Source organism: Nuphar pumila, chromosome 11 (genome assembly GCF_984573655.1).
Source record: "Nuphar pumila chromosome 11, dmNupPumi1.hap1.1, whole genome shotgun sequence".
Taxonomy (NCBI): domain Eukaryota; kingdom Viridiplantae; phylum Streptophyta; class Magnoliopsida; order Nymphaeales; family Nymphaeaceae; genus Nuphar; species Nuphar pumila.
This window is the reverse complement of record NC_143259.1, coordinates 94,521,855-94,535,728: the sequence shown is the minus strand read 5'-3', so window position 1 is coordinate 94,535,728 and position 13,874 is coordinate 94,521,855. Positions and strand designations below refer to the sequence as shown.

The following is a 13,874-nucleotide window of genomic DNA, read 5'->3' as shown; positions in this document are numbered from 1 at the left end:
CAAGAGGTTGGGATGACTACCACACACACACGCGTGCGCACGCCCGCCGTGTCATGCCGAGCCGAGCCGGGCCGGGTTGGGATCGGGCTCGGGTTCGGGTAATTGACCCTTTAGGGCCATATCCAATCAAGACCAAAGTATCTTTTTGCCCAAAGTTTCTGTGGATATTTGGATTCTTTAATGGGTGATGAGAAATGACAACGGGTCATGACTCCTCGTAGTTTGTGTCTGTTAAAGAGTCTTGTCTCTTCATATTTCATAACAGATCTCGACTCTTTGAAGTCCGTTAACGAGACTTGATGCCTCGGATTTTGTAACGGGCTCCTTCCACGTTTCATAACCATTCGTGGGTTATAAAAGCGTGGTTAGGGCTGGGGTTACTTAGATGCTAGACGCACAAAATTATGAAGAAAGGCTCTGCGGTTTTCTCTTTCCCTGTTGCTCTCTCTCTCTCCTGAGTTTTCCCTAAAGGGATTTTTCTGTAATTTCGGTTCGTAGAGGTTGTCTTCGAAGGATGATCCATCGGAGTGCACTGGTTCTGATCGTCGAGGCTATTGTATCCTAGGGGAAGGATGCCAGACCCTGTTTGCACTGTATGTGGGGGCGAATCTTCTCTAAGGGGAGTACTTCCGTACGCCTTAGCCTTTTACACAGTATTAACATGCTTTCATTGTTCTTATTGTGTTCTATGCAACTATTTGTCTATTTGCTTATGTCTGGATTTTGGTGTAATGTGAAATCCGACATGCCTGCTCCCTGTTTCTGTTTCGATCTGCTGAAAATCATGATTTGTATTTTGCTGCATATTATGATTTATATCATGTTTTATATCATGATGATGATTGTGAAACTGCGTGATCTGAAAATCGATCCAACAATCTTAGAGAAGATTCTAAGCATGTCGACCTCTTCTGTTTTTGTACCAAAAGTGGACATGTCTGATATGCCAGAAAAGTTTGCTGGTCAGAATTTCAAGCGTTAGCAACAACGCATGAAAATCTGGTTCACTACGATAGGGTTGTTGTCTGTTCTAGAACTCGACTGCCCTTCGGTTTCTGATACTGACCCTAACCCTATTGCGGTCACTGCGGCTGTAGAGTGGAAAGAAAAGAACAGTATATGTCGTGGTTGCATACTGTTGGCTCTATCCAACACGTTGTTCGATGTGTATTGTTTCTCGTCTACCACTACTAAGGGCCTATGGGATCAAATTGACAAAAAGTATAATACCAAAGACCAAGGTCTTGAAAAGTACTCGGTTGCCAAGTTTATGAAATATCAGATGGTTGAGGGCAAGTCGGTCACTGAGCAGGCACACGATTTTTTTTGTTGCTCCATAGTTTGGTTGAGGCTGATATGAAACTTTCTGAGAAGTTTCAAGTTATGACCATCGTGGAGAAATTTCCTAAGTCTTGGGTAGACTTTGGTATGTCTCTCAAGCACCGTAGGGAAAATATCTCCCTGGATAATCTTATGGTAGTCATTGCCATTGAAGAAGAGCATAGAAGCCAGAAACAGGTCGTGATGCCAATTGAACAACCTAAAGTGAACATGATGACCAGATCTTTTAAGGGCAAGGGACAAAAACCGAAATCTGTAATGAAAAACTAGTTTAAACCTAAGGCCAAAATCCAGAAAAAGGCAAAGAATAAACCATGCTGGAACTGTGGGCAGGTTGGGCACTGGGCTAAGGAATGTCCTTCCAAGAAGGCCAAAGCTCATGGGACCATAGATGGAACGCCTCAAGTCAACATGGTGACTGAGGTTGTTGGGAACAGTACTGGGTATGTTTCTGTTAACCCGCAAATCTATCACGTTTATGAGCCAACTGAGTGACTGGTTGATACTGGGGCTAATGTGCATGTTTGTGTTGATAAGTCTGTCTTTGTCTCATACCAAGCTGTTGCAAACAAATCCATGATTATGGGCAATTCAACAGCTGCAAAGGTGTTAGTGATTGGACGCGTGGATCTGAAGTTTCCGTCAGGACACATTCTATCTTTATACAGAGTGCACCATGTGCCTGTAGTTAGAAGGAACATTCTAAGTGGTTCATGTCTTGTTAGAGAGGGTTATGAATTTAACTTTAAATGTAATAAAGTTGTTATTTTACATTCTGGAACTTTTATTGGTAAGGGGTATTTAGATGATGATTTGTTTAAACTTCGTGTTGAACATGTTTGCAATGATAAATTAGAAAATGATGTTTCATTTGATTCATTGTCTAATGTTGCATATAACATATAATCATCTGACTTATGGCATAATAGATTAGGTCATGTGAATTTCAACTCTTTGAAACGCATGATGAACTTGAAAATGATTTATGAGCATTCCATTGATAAAACTAAAAAATGTGAAAGTTGTGTGTAAGCAAAACAATGTAGGAAACCATTCCATACGATTGTTAGAGATTCTGAAATATTGGATTCGGTGCACACAGATATCTGTGAGTTTAATGGAGTGTTAACCAGAAATCATAAAAAGTATTTTATCACTTTTATAGATGATGGTACTAAATACTGTTACGTGTATCTGCTAAAATCAAAGATGAAGCTTTTGATAAATTTCTTATTTTTAAGAATGAAGCAGAAACACAATCTGGTAGAAAACTGAAAAGAATGAGGTCTGATTGAGGGAGAGAATATACCTCTAACAAACTCGATGAATATTGCAAGTCTGTTGGCATAGTTCATGAGTTTACTGCTTCATATTCTCCTCAATCTAATGGGATTGCAGAAAGAAAGAATAGAACCCTAACTGACATGATAAATGCTCTACTTGAGAGTTCTAGATTACCTACCTATATGTGGGGGGATGCTCTGAATACAGTTTGTCATATTCTGAATAGAGTTCCTCAGAAGCATAAGGACAGTAGCCCTTTTGAACTCTGGAGAAATAGGAAATCGAACTTGAAATACCTTAAAGTGTGGGGGTGCCTTGCAAAGGTACTTGTCCCAAAGCACAACAGGAAGAAGTTGGGTCCTAAAATAGTAGATGTTGTCTTTTTGGGTTATGTAGAGAACAACTATGCCTATAAATTCTTAGTAATTAAGTCTGAGATATCTGGCATAGATGTAAACTCTATTGTTGAGCTTCGAGAAGCTACATTCTTTGAAGATGTATTTCTCATGAAAGTTGGTGTACCTCAGAATCTTTCTTCTTTAGATATACCTTCAACTTCTGGTTCCATTCCCGAACATGTGAAAAGGATGACAAATGTGGAGGTAGAACCATCTTGTTCCCATTCTAGACACATTGAGTCTGAGGAAGTGGTTGAACCTAGAAGGAGCAAGAGACCACGGATTACCAAGGATTTGGGAAGTGATTTTATCACTTACCTTATCGAGGATGATCCTCCCACTTTCCGAGATACAATGGCTTCACCTAAAGCAATGCATTGGAAATAAGCCATAAAGAGTGAAATGGACTTCATTATCTCTAATGGTACTTGGGAATTGGTTGACCTCCCTCGTGGTAGTTCTACTATTGGGTGTAAATGGATCTTTAAGAAGAAGTTGAAACCAGATAGATCCATTGATAAGTACAAGGCAAGACTGGTTGTCAAGGGGTTCAAACAAAATGAGGGATTAGATTATTTTGATACCTATTCTCCAGTTACCTAGATGACCACTATTAGGGTGCTTATTGCACTGGCTTTTATTTATGATCTTTCGGTCCATCAAATGGATGTGAAGATCGCTTTCTTGCATGGCGATCTTGAAGAAGAGATCTATATGGATCAACCTGAGGGTTATGTGGCTCCTGGTAATGAAGACAAAGTTTGTAGACTTGTTAAGTCATTATATGGACTAAAACAAGCCTCTAAACAATGGCATGAGAAGTTTGATAATGTTATTTTATCATTTGGCTTTGTTGTCAATGAATCTGATAAGTGTGTTTATTGCAAAGTTAAAAGTGATGGTTGTATTATTTTATGCCTGTATGTAGATGACATTCTATTGTTTGGTTCCAATATGGGAATCGTGAAGGAGACAAAGTCGTTTTTTAGTAGTAAGTTTGATATGAAGGATATGAGTGTTGCAAATGTGATCTTAGGCTTAAAGCTGACTCGTTTAGCTAAAGGGATAGTCATTTCTCATTCTCACTTTGTTGAGAAAGTACTTGAAAAATTTGGCTATAACCAAGGGAGATCTGTAGCAACTCCATATGACCCTTTTATTCTTCTTTATAAGAATACGATTGGTGTTCATGTGTCTCAATTTAGGTATTCTCAGATTAATGAAAGTTTGATGTATCTAGCAAATTGCATGAGACAGGATATTTCGTTCTCCGTGATAAAATTAAGTAGATACACAAGTTGTCCAAATCGCACTCATTGAAAGGCATTGGACAGGGTACTTAGGTACCTGAAAGAAACTATTTCCTTGAGTTTGCATTACAAGAGATTCCCTGCAGTTCTTGAGGGATATAGTGATGTGAGCTGGATAGCTATGAACTCTGGGAGTTATGGCGTGACAGGGTATGTATTTACCTTGGGTGGCGGCGCAGTCTCCTGAAGATCAGTAAAGCAGACCATCTTGTCTCAGTCTGCTTTTGAGGTTGAACTCTGTGCTTTAGATATCACAGGATTGGAAGCTGAATAGTTAAAGAGACTTCTTGAGAAACTTCCTTTAATGTGCAAACTAATTCCTGCGATATCTGTGCATTGTGATAATATGGCCACTATTGCAAAGATTAAAAGCATAAAATATAACCAAAAGCAGAGGAGACACATCCAAGTCAGAATAAAATCTCTAAGGAAACTGGTGTCTTAGTTAGTGGTTGTTGTGGACTATGTTGGATCCAAAGAAAACACAACTGATCCATTAACGAAAGGACTAGATAAGTCATTAGTTCTGAAATCCAGAGAGGGGATGGGACTGAAACCCATCAGTAGTTTATCTACAGTAGCAACCCAACCTATCTGAGTGGAGATCCCATAAAGTAGGTTAAATGTGGTAATAACAAGTTGTAGGGTGAACTGGATAGCACCTTATTTATGAGATACTATGTATCTCTGTCTGTTCTCCTGATTACTCTGAAAAGGTGTTGTAGCTGCAAGTTAAGGAAGAGTTAAAACTCTGAATGGGTTCAAAGCCTTCTAGGCGAGATGTTAGCAGTGCATCTTTGGAGAAGCCCACCTATGTGAGTGTGACTGTGTGGCCGCAGTTTAAGAAATTGGGTTATTCCTGAAGTCACTCATAAAACAGGATTCAGGCGCATGGCCTTTAACGCCCTGCCCCTAAAAATTACAACCAGAACCTTTATCGTGTTGTTGCTAATGGACACTCCTACACCAAAGGTTCAAATTCAAGACTTCAGTTCACTTCGTTCCTGTGGGGGTAAAGTTAGTCAACTAAGGTAGTGGTTCAAACTAAAAGGTACCATTACTGAAAGCATGATATGTCCTCTTGCAGATTGTCTAATATTGCATCTTGGTTTCCTTCTGTTTCATTCTTTGAATTTGTGGGGGAATGTTAGGTGTAAGATAGGTGGGGAAAGAGAATTCAAAAGAAGAAACGTGGGTTGTTTTGGTAAAGCTTGGTTTTGATGATGTGGAATAGTCCCATATTGATGGTGTTTGAGTTTGTTGTGGGCTTTATAACCCATATGTAAACTCTTACACTTGTTCCTAAGAACGAGAGGTTGGGATGACTACCACACATGTGCGCACGCGCGTGCCGTGCCGAGCCGAGCCGGGCCGGGTCAGGCTCGGGTTCGGGTAATTGGCCCTTTAGGGCCATATCCAACCAAGACCAAAGTATCTTTTTGCCCAAAGTTTCTGTGGATATTTGGATTCTTTAATGGGTGATGAGAAATGACAACGGGTCTCGACACCTCATAGACTGTGTCCGTTAAAGAGTCTTGTCTCTTCAGATTCTGTAACGGATCTTGACTCTTCGAAGTCCGTTAACGGGCATCGACGCCTCGGATTCCGTAATGGGCTCCTTCCACATTTAATAACCGTTCGTGGGTTATAAAAGCGTGGTTAGGGCTGGGGTTACTTAGATGCTAGACGCACAGAATTCTGAAGAAAGGCTCTGCGGTTTTCTCTTTCCTTGTTGTTCTCTCTCTCTCTCCTGAGTTTTTCTTGAAGGGATTTTTCTGCAACTTCGGTTCGTAGAGGTTGTCTTCGAAGGACGATCCGTCGGAGTGCACCGGTTCTGATCATCGAGGCTATTGTATCCTGGGGGAAGGATGCCAGACCCTGTTTGCACTGTATGTGGGGGCGAATCTTCTCTAAGGGGAGTACTTCTGTTGTCCTTTTACACAGTATTAACATGCTTTCGTTGTTTTTATTGTGTTCTATGCAACTGTTTGTCTATTTGCTTATGTCTGGATTTTGGTGTAATGCGGAACCCGACATGCCTGCTCCCTGTTTCTATTTTGATCTGCTGAAAATCATGATTTGTATTCTGGTGCATATTATGATTTATATCATGTTTAATATCATGATGATGATTGTGAAACTGCATGATCTGAAAATCGATCCAACAAAATCGAGTTGCCTACGACTCGAATTGGCTCAGTTTGGGTTTTCCAGTGTGAGGAACAATACTCGACTGATGAAGTTGAATATTAATTGGCAATGGCTGTTGAAACCCCCTTTTTCAAAGGTAAAATGAAAACCTTTGAGGAAAGGGGTTCCTCTTCCCTTTTCTTCCTCGTTACACCCTCCTTAAACAAGGGTTTTTTCCTACTTTTTTCTTAAATTTTATGTTTTTTCAGGGGTTACCCGGTGTTTTACACTGTATAGGGGGTTCGCACGCGAGCGATGACTAGGCAGACTCCAGCGACTACTCATCGGCCTCCGATGACTTTGTAGTTATGATCCCTCCCCCTTTATTGTATATATAATTTCTATATATACTCTCTAGAAGAATTTTTTTTTCGGTTTTCACATACAACAATTTTGATCGTTGTTTGTTTCCTGAAAAATCAATATACATATATAACTGACCTTTTATATGCTAAATTTCCTCTTTTTTGTTTGTTTTTCTCGGTGATGAACAAGACTATGTGGCACACATTACTACCAACAGTAGCACATGATCATTGATAGGTGCACATGATCACACTACAAAAAAATAGTTGATTAGCGACGGAATTTAGCGACGGAGTTATATCGTCGCTACTTAGCGACGGATTAACGAGAGAAATGAATCCATCGCTATATTTGTAGAATTTTATGAAACTAGCGACAGATTATATTCCCTCGCAAAATCCGTCGCTACTTAGCGACGGATTGTGCGAGAGAATATTTTGTCGCAATAAATACGACAGTTAGCGACGGAATTGCGACGGCTAAAATTCCGTCGCAACATAGCGACGGCCTAGGCGACGAAATATTTTCTGTCGCCTTTTTGTTTTTTGAATTACGATGGCTTAGCGACGGAATTAATCCGTCGCTAAGCCGTCGCTAAATGTCGCATTACCCCTAATCCCAGCCCTCTTTTTCCTTTCTCCTTTCGCTGCTCCTGCCCGCCGCCCTCTCCCTCCTGCCGCCCTCTTCCTTCGGCCGCCCTATACATCCCGTCGACCTCTCTGCCGGCCCCCACCGTTCGCCGGAAGTCGATCTCCGTCAACCTTCCGCTGCCGCCGTCGCTGCCCGGAGCAACCGCAGGTACGTATTTCACCTTAAATGGATTGGAGGTCGACCCCCTGCGTTTTCCGGCAGGGGGTCGACTCTGCCAGGCAGTCGACCCCGGTAGGTGGTCGACCCTCTGCCGTGTCCGGCCGGGGGTCAACCCTGGTAGGGGGTCGACCCCCTGCCGTGTCCGGCCGGGGGGGGGGGGGGTCGACCCCCCGCCATGTCCGGCCGGGGGTCGACCCCCCGCCGTGTCCGGTAGGGGGTCAACCCCGGCAGGGGGTCAACCCCTTTTGATGTCCGGCAGGGGGTCAACCCCCTGCCTTGTCCGGCCGGGGTCGACCCCCTGCCGTGTCCGGCCAGGGGTCAACCCCCTGCCTTGTCCGACAGGGGGTCAACCCCTTTTGATGTCCGGCCGGGGGTCGACCCCCTGCCGTGTCTGGCCGGGGGTCGACCCCCTGGTTTCTTGCTCTTTTTTTTCTTTTTTCAGAAATTAGAGTTTTTATTTTATTTTTATTGTTTAGTTTTCTTTGATTTTCATTGATTAGGATTTTTTATTTTGATTTTCATTTATTAAGCAATTGAATCAAATTTCTTAAATTAAGGCTATTTGTAGTTAATTTAATTAGGGTTTTTTATTTGATTTTGTTTTATTAGGGCTTTGAATCAAAATTTAAAAATTAGGGCATTTTATAGTTAATTTGATTAGGGTTTTCTTGGATTTGATTAGAGCTTTTATTTTTATTTTCTATGATTAGGGATTTGAATCATAATTTTTTTAATTAAGGATTTTTAGTTAATTTGGTTAGGACTTTAAATCAAAATTTTTTAATTAAGGCTTTTATAGTTAATTTGATTAGGTTTTTTTTATTTATTTAGAGTTTTTATTTTTATTTTCTATAATTAGGGATTTAAATCACATTTTTTTAATTAATATTTTTTAGCACATCTGAGCATGGTAGAATCACATATAGAGTTTTTTTATATGCCTTAGAACACATATGAACATGCTATAATCACATATTCAATTTTTTTACTGCCTTAGCACACATATGAGCATGATAGAATCACATATAGAGTTTTTTTATTGCCTTAGATCACACATGAGAACATGATAGAATCACATATAGTGTGTAATTTATTTCATTATATTTTGTTTATCAATACTGACTGTTCTTTTCTTGTGTAGGCTGCTAGCGATAATCAGGGTAGTGGAGCTGAAGGGACAGATAAAGACAATGAACAAGAAGACGCACAAAATCTTGGCGATGATTAGAGGACTGTGTTGAAGAAGTTCTATTTTTTTTTATTTTTCCTAATTGTAATTGTTGAATTGTAAATAATTAAACTTCTTAGTTTTAAGGTGGAACGATTAATTATTATAGATACTTGTTATATGAATTTTTTTGTGTGGTTTGTTTTTTATTTACAGGAAATATAAATTGTACAGTTCTCGGTAATTAATTTTTAAATAAATTTTTTTTTATTTTTTTTCGTTTTTGCGACGGATTAGCGACGGATGATTCCGTCGCTATTCATATTAATCTAGCGACGGCTTAGCGACGGAATTAAATCCGTCGCCACGCCGTGGTCGCCGTTTAGTACCGACGGATTGGCGACGGAATATAGCGCTCGTTATTCAGTCCCAATTAGCGACGGACTTGGCGACGGAATTATTCTGTCGCCAGTTAGCGTCGAAATATTCGCGACGTAAGCATACTGTCTCCGCGTTGTCGCTAATCCGTCGCTAACATGATTAGCGACGGATTAGCGACGGAATGTGGTCGTCGCTAAGCTACTGCTTTGTTGTAGTGTCACCGACAAGGATGGACCTGTAGAGTTCTGATACCAATGTAGGATTCTTTATTTGTGAAAGCGCAAAATTGGTTACGCTCGAAATTGCCCAGAATGGTCATAACTTCTGTAAACCCAAAAAATCCAATTTCTTGTTGTTTGTTTGTATGTTATTTCACACACATACTCTATGCTTTCCTGACTATACTTAGCCATATTTATAATCTTTTAAAGGGTTTGAAGTTTGGGACATATCCATGAGAGAAATCCCTTTGGCCTCAAGAGACACGTATCTTGGTATTCGTTTATGTAACTGTATTTTTAAACATAAATTAATTATTTGATTAATTAGATTTAATCTGGTTATAATTAATTATTACATGTATGAACAATTACATCTTTTGAGAGAGACTGTAGGAATGGCCTCAGAGTCCTCTTATGGCCACACGACCTTACTGTTGTAACTATTTTTTGTGTTTTATGTGGTCCGAGTGATTTGTAATATACTAGGGCTAGATCACCTTACCCACCTCATGGTTTCTGCTAGACAGTGATGTGTGTGCGAGAGAGAGAGAGATGATAAATATCGAAGGGACATGTTTTGGCAATATAAATGGAGCAACAAGGAACCTTTCAGCTAAGGTACCCCTGACCAAAATGTGCAACAGACTACGTGGAACCTAGTTGGCTCCAAGCCGAGCTGAAATAGGAGCCGAGCCAAAACATGCTAACACGTTTAGGCGTCGGCACCCCCCGGAGTTAGATGCCCTCTGTGCATTCTGCATGTGGGCAGTGAGCGAACTGGCGAGTATAAAATAAACAAGACTTTGATCGAATGCTCTCGCTCTCTCTTTTGTTGAGAAAATGGTGAAGCCCCAGAGCCACAGCAAGAAGACTGTGAACAGGGGAGGGTGGACAGAAGAGGAAGATAGAAGATTATCAGAGTACATAAAAATTCATGGGGACAAGAAATGGAGATCTCTCCCACCTAGAGCAGGTCTCTCTCTCTCTCTCTCTCTCTCTCTCTCTCTCTCTCTCTCTCTCTCTCTCTCTCTCTCTCACTTCAGATACACTTTCTTCTCCAAATGCCAAAGAGGGGGGCGACGTTTTTTGGTTTTCTTCCCAACTTAAATTCACTTTCTGCCTAAAATAGTGCAGCCAGTTCAGTACAGTTCAAGTTGGTGTGAGCTGTGGCTTATCTGATCAAGTGGGATTGCTGCAACTTAGAACCCCACTCGATAACTTGAGTCAATTTGGCACACTTTTGATCGTTCTAATATCACAAATTCCAAATATTTTTTTATTGTAATCTGGGCCAAATTTCTATTACCATGTTTCAAAAAGCCTCTTAAAATACTGAGCTCGGTGGTCAGTCATCAAATTGACCCTGTACTGGTTTGAATAAGGTTTTCCTGTTCCTTTTCGTGTAAAACTGAGTTATGGGTAATTTTTGCAGGTCTCAATAGGTGTGAGAAGAGCTGCAGATTGAGATGGTTGAACTATTTGAGGCCAGACATTAAGAGAGGAAACATATCAGAGGATGAAGAGGATCTGATTATGAGACTTCACAATCTTCTAGGCAACAGGTAACTAGGTCTTACCATTTCTGATGGGCTCCTCAATATAACATATTATGTGGAGACAAGGGCTAGTGATGATTAGGCATCTGTGACAAATTTATGGTGCCATCAGGATTCTTGTATCGGCAGATTGAGCACTAGAAGCGACGGAAAACCACCCTCGGATCAGAGACCTAGTCTCCTGGCCACACCTACCGTAATTAGGGTCATTTTTCCCATGATGTAAACCCAAGACCCCTTTGCCCCCCTGGAGTCACCTTGTTTTGGGACGAGCAAAGGGCATGACACCCTTGCCCTTTTTTTATATGCAAGAGGTTGATGCCCACGAGAATGGAACTCTAATCACCCGTCTAACAGCCAAGGGCCCCTCCTATTAAGCCAAACCGTTTAGGGCTGGCGGCAAAGATATGGGTACAGCTACTTATCATACTAAAATATTTCCCCGAGATAAGAATCTAAGCTAGAACTGGAAAGTGCACTGTTCTCGAAGTGTTCCAATGTTATCAGTATCGGTGCATATCGGCCTGTATCAGCCGATAAGCATCCTATCGGCAGAAAATCAATACGGTGCAAGTTTGAATCGGCTATTTTTCTGATTTTTCTCACAGGGAAAGTGCATTGTTCTCATAGGGAACATTTGGAAGCGAGAAAAATGTAGGAAAAGTGATGCAAAATGAAAAATTCTTACCGATTTTTCCGGCTCTACCAAACAAAAGAGACTTTTTCTCTAAGAGATTTTCTTTAAAAAGTACAGTTTTTGATAAAAAAAAAATATTTCTCTGTGAGAGAGGTAGAGAAAAGTTTTCTAAGAAGAGAATTTATTTTTACACCCATCTCACCACCCCCACCACTACTCACCATCAGCACCACCATCCATCTCACCACCATCACTACCACCCTCTTCCGCCCTTTGGTTTTTCACATTTTCGCACTCTGTTTTCTCATGCTACACAAACAAACGAAATTTTTTTTTTTGAAAACTTCTCATATCAAAAGCTCTCGTAGGCAAAACTTTTTTTTCTATGAAAGTTTTTCTCTCTTCCAAACTTGCCCGTAGAGTACTTTTGAAAGTGGAAATAATGTAGAAAAAGTGAAAAAAAAATGAGTACTATTTTTTTTTACCCTTTCAAAAGGAAGACCGGAAGATTTTTCTAAAAAAAACACTTTTTGACAAGAAACATTCATCCATGGAGAGAAGTGGAATGTTTCCTATCAAGAAAAGATGGTGAGGTCCACCCCCATCATCCATCCCACCACATCTCACCACCACCACGATCACCACCATCCATCACACAACTACCACTATCACCCACCATTACTCACCTCTCAAAAAATAGCGTCAAAGAAGCTCTTTCACCACCACCATCATCAGAGTCCAACTCACGAAAAACCGCTCTCCCCACAATCAATCATTACCCACCATCACCCACATCCTGAAAATCGATGTCGTAGAAGCTCCACCACCCCACAATAATTTTTCATCACCACCACCGACCATCACCCACCTCTCAGAAAACCATGCCGAAGAAACTCCTCCACCACCTCCTCATCTCTTATTTTTTAAAGATTTTTTATTTTATTTTTCTCATGCCACCCAAAAAAGTGAATTTTTTTATTTAAAAAAAATATCATATCAAAACTTTTCATAGGCAACATTTTCTTTTTCTACCAGAGCTTTTTTTTGCTTACAAACGTTCCCTAAAGGAGGAATGTAAAAAAATCAGAGTGTTGGACCTAGGCATTACCAGGATCGAATAATCAGATTCAGTTCAGATCCAATTCTTATTTGTATTGGAGTTTGATTTTGAATGCAATACTCAATACCAAAACCAAATCCAATTATTAATCGAATCTGATTTAATCAGTTTCGGATTCAGGTAGGACGTCGGTATGGATATCCGCCCTCAATCGCTTGGCCACCAATTCAATTGTATTTACCGAAATCGATACTCGAGTGAATCGTTTTGTATCAGTCCAAAAATAATAATAAATTATTATGTATCAAGACACATGTTAAAACCATTAAAATAATATTAAAATTTATTTTTTAGTAATTTTTATATTTTATTTAAAAAATAACCGATTCAAAGTATTGTTACTAATAACATTGATACATACACACAAATTGCACCTTTAATTTTAGGTCGCCCTTGCACAAAACGACAGGGATGGAACGCTTAGTACGCTTTTAACTAAAGACTTATTTGACACAGCCAAATCAGATGACAGTATTTCTTGTGGGGGCCTACACCGTGTAGCTGTGAGTGGGCCCGGAACACGGAAGCACTCCTCAAAGCAAAACCTACCCTTGTTTTTTTTTTTTTTTACTTGTGAGCTTACCAGCCACCCCAAAATCTGACAGCTGACACCCCTCTTGCTCTGTGTTGCAGATGGTCACTGATTGCCGCAAGATTGCCGGGACGAACAGATAACGAAATAAAGAATTACTGGAATACTCATTTGGGCAAAAAGTCATTATCAATGAGGGAGCTAAACCACAAAATCAACCGCAACGTGAAAAAAAAAAACAGAAATCACTGCCACCAGCAAGCACATTCCCAGTTTCCTCCACACCAGAGACCACCAACGAAAAGGTTGGTGTAGAGAGCCAGAGAGTGTGGAGTGACCTGCTAGAGAAGGAAGCCGAAGTCGATTTGGACGTCGACATCGACTGTTTTTTCGACTTTGCGAGCATCGGATGGGATGGAACAGAGGAGGGTCCAAATGACAATCAAGTTCATGAGGCAAGGGATGCAGGAATTTACAGTGGATTGTTGGGGAGTGAATTGGAGAGCAGTGGAGTGGAATTCTGTTACGATCAGTCTAAATTCTACCATTTGGACTTTGAATTGTTGAGTGGATTTCTGGACTGTGATGTGGATATGAGTCAGGATCTTTCTCTTTGTTAA

The 13,874-nt window shown here is 40.5% G+C and overlaps 1 pseudogene; it reads left to right on the top strand.

Moving 5' to 3' along the window:
* The first annotated feature begins 10,249 nt into the window (after nt 1–10,249).
* On the top strand, nt 10,250–13,874 carry LOC149822526 (transcription factor MYB3 pseudogene; annotated as a pseudogene).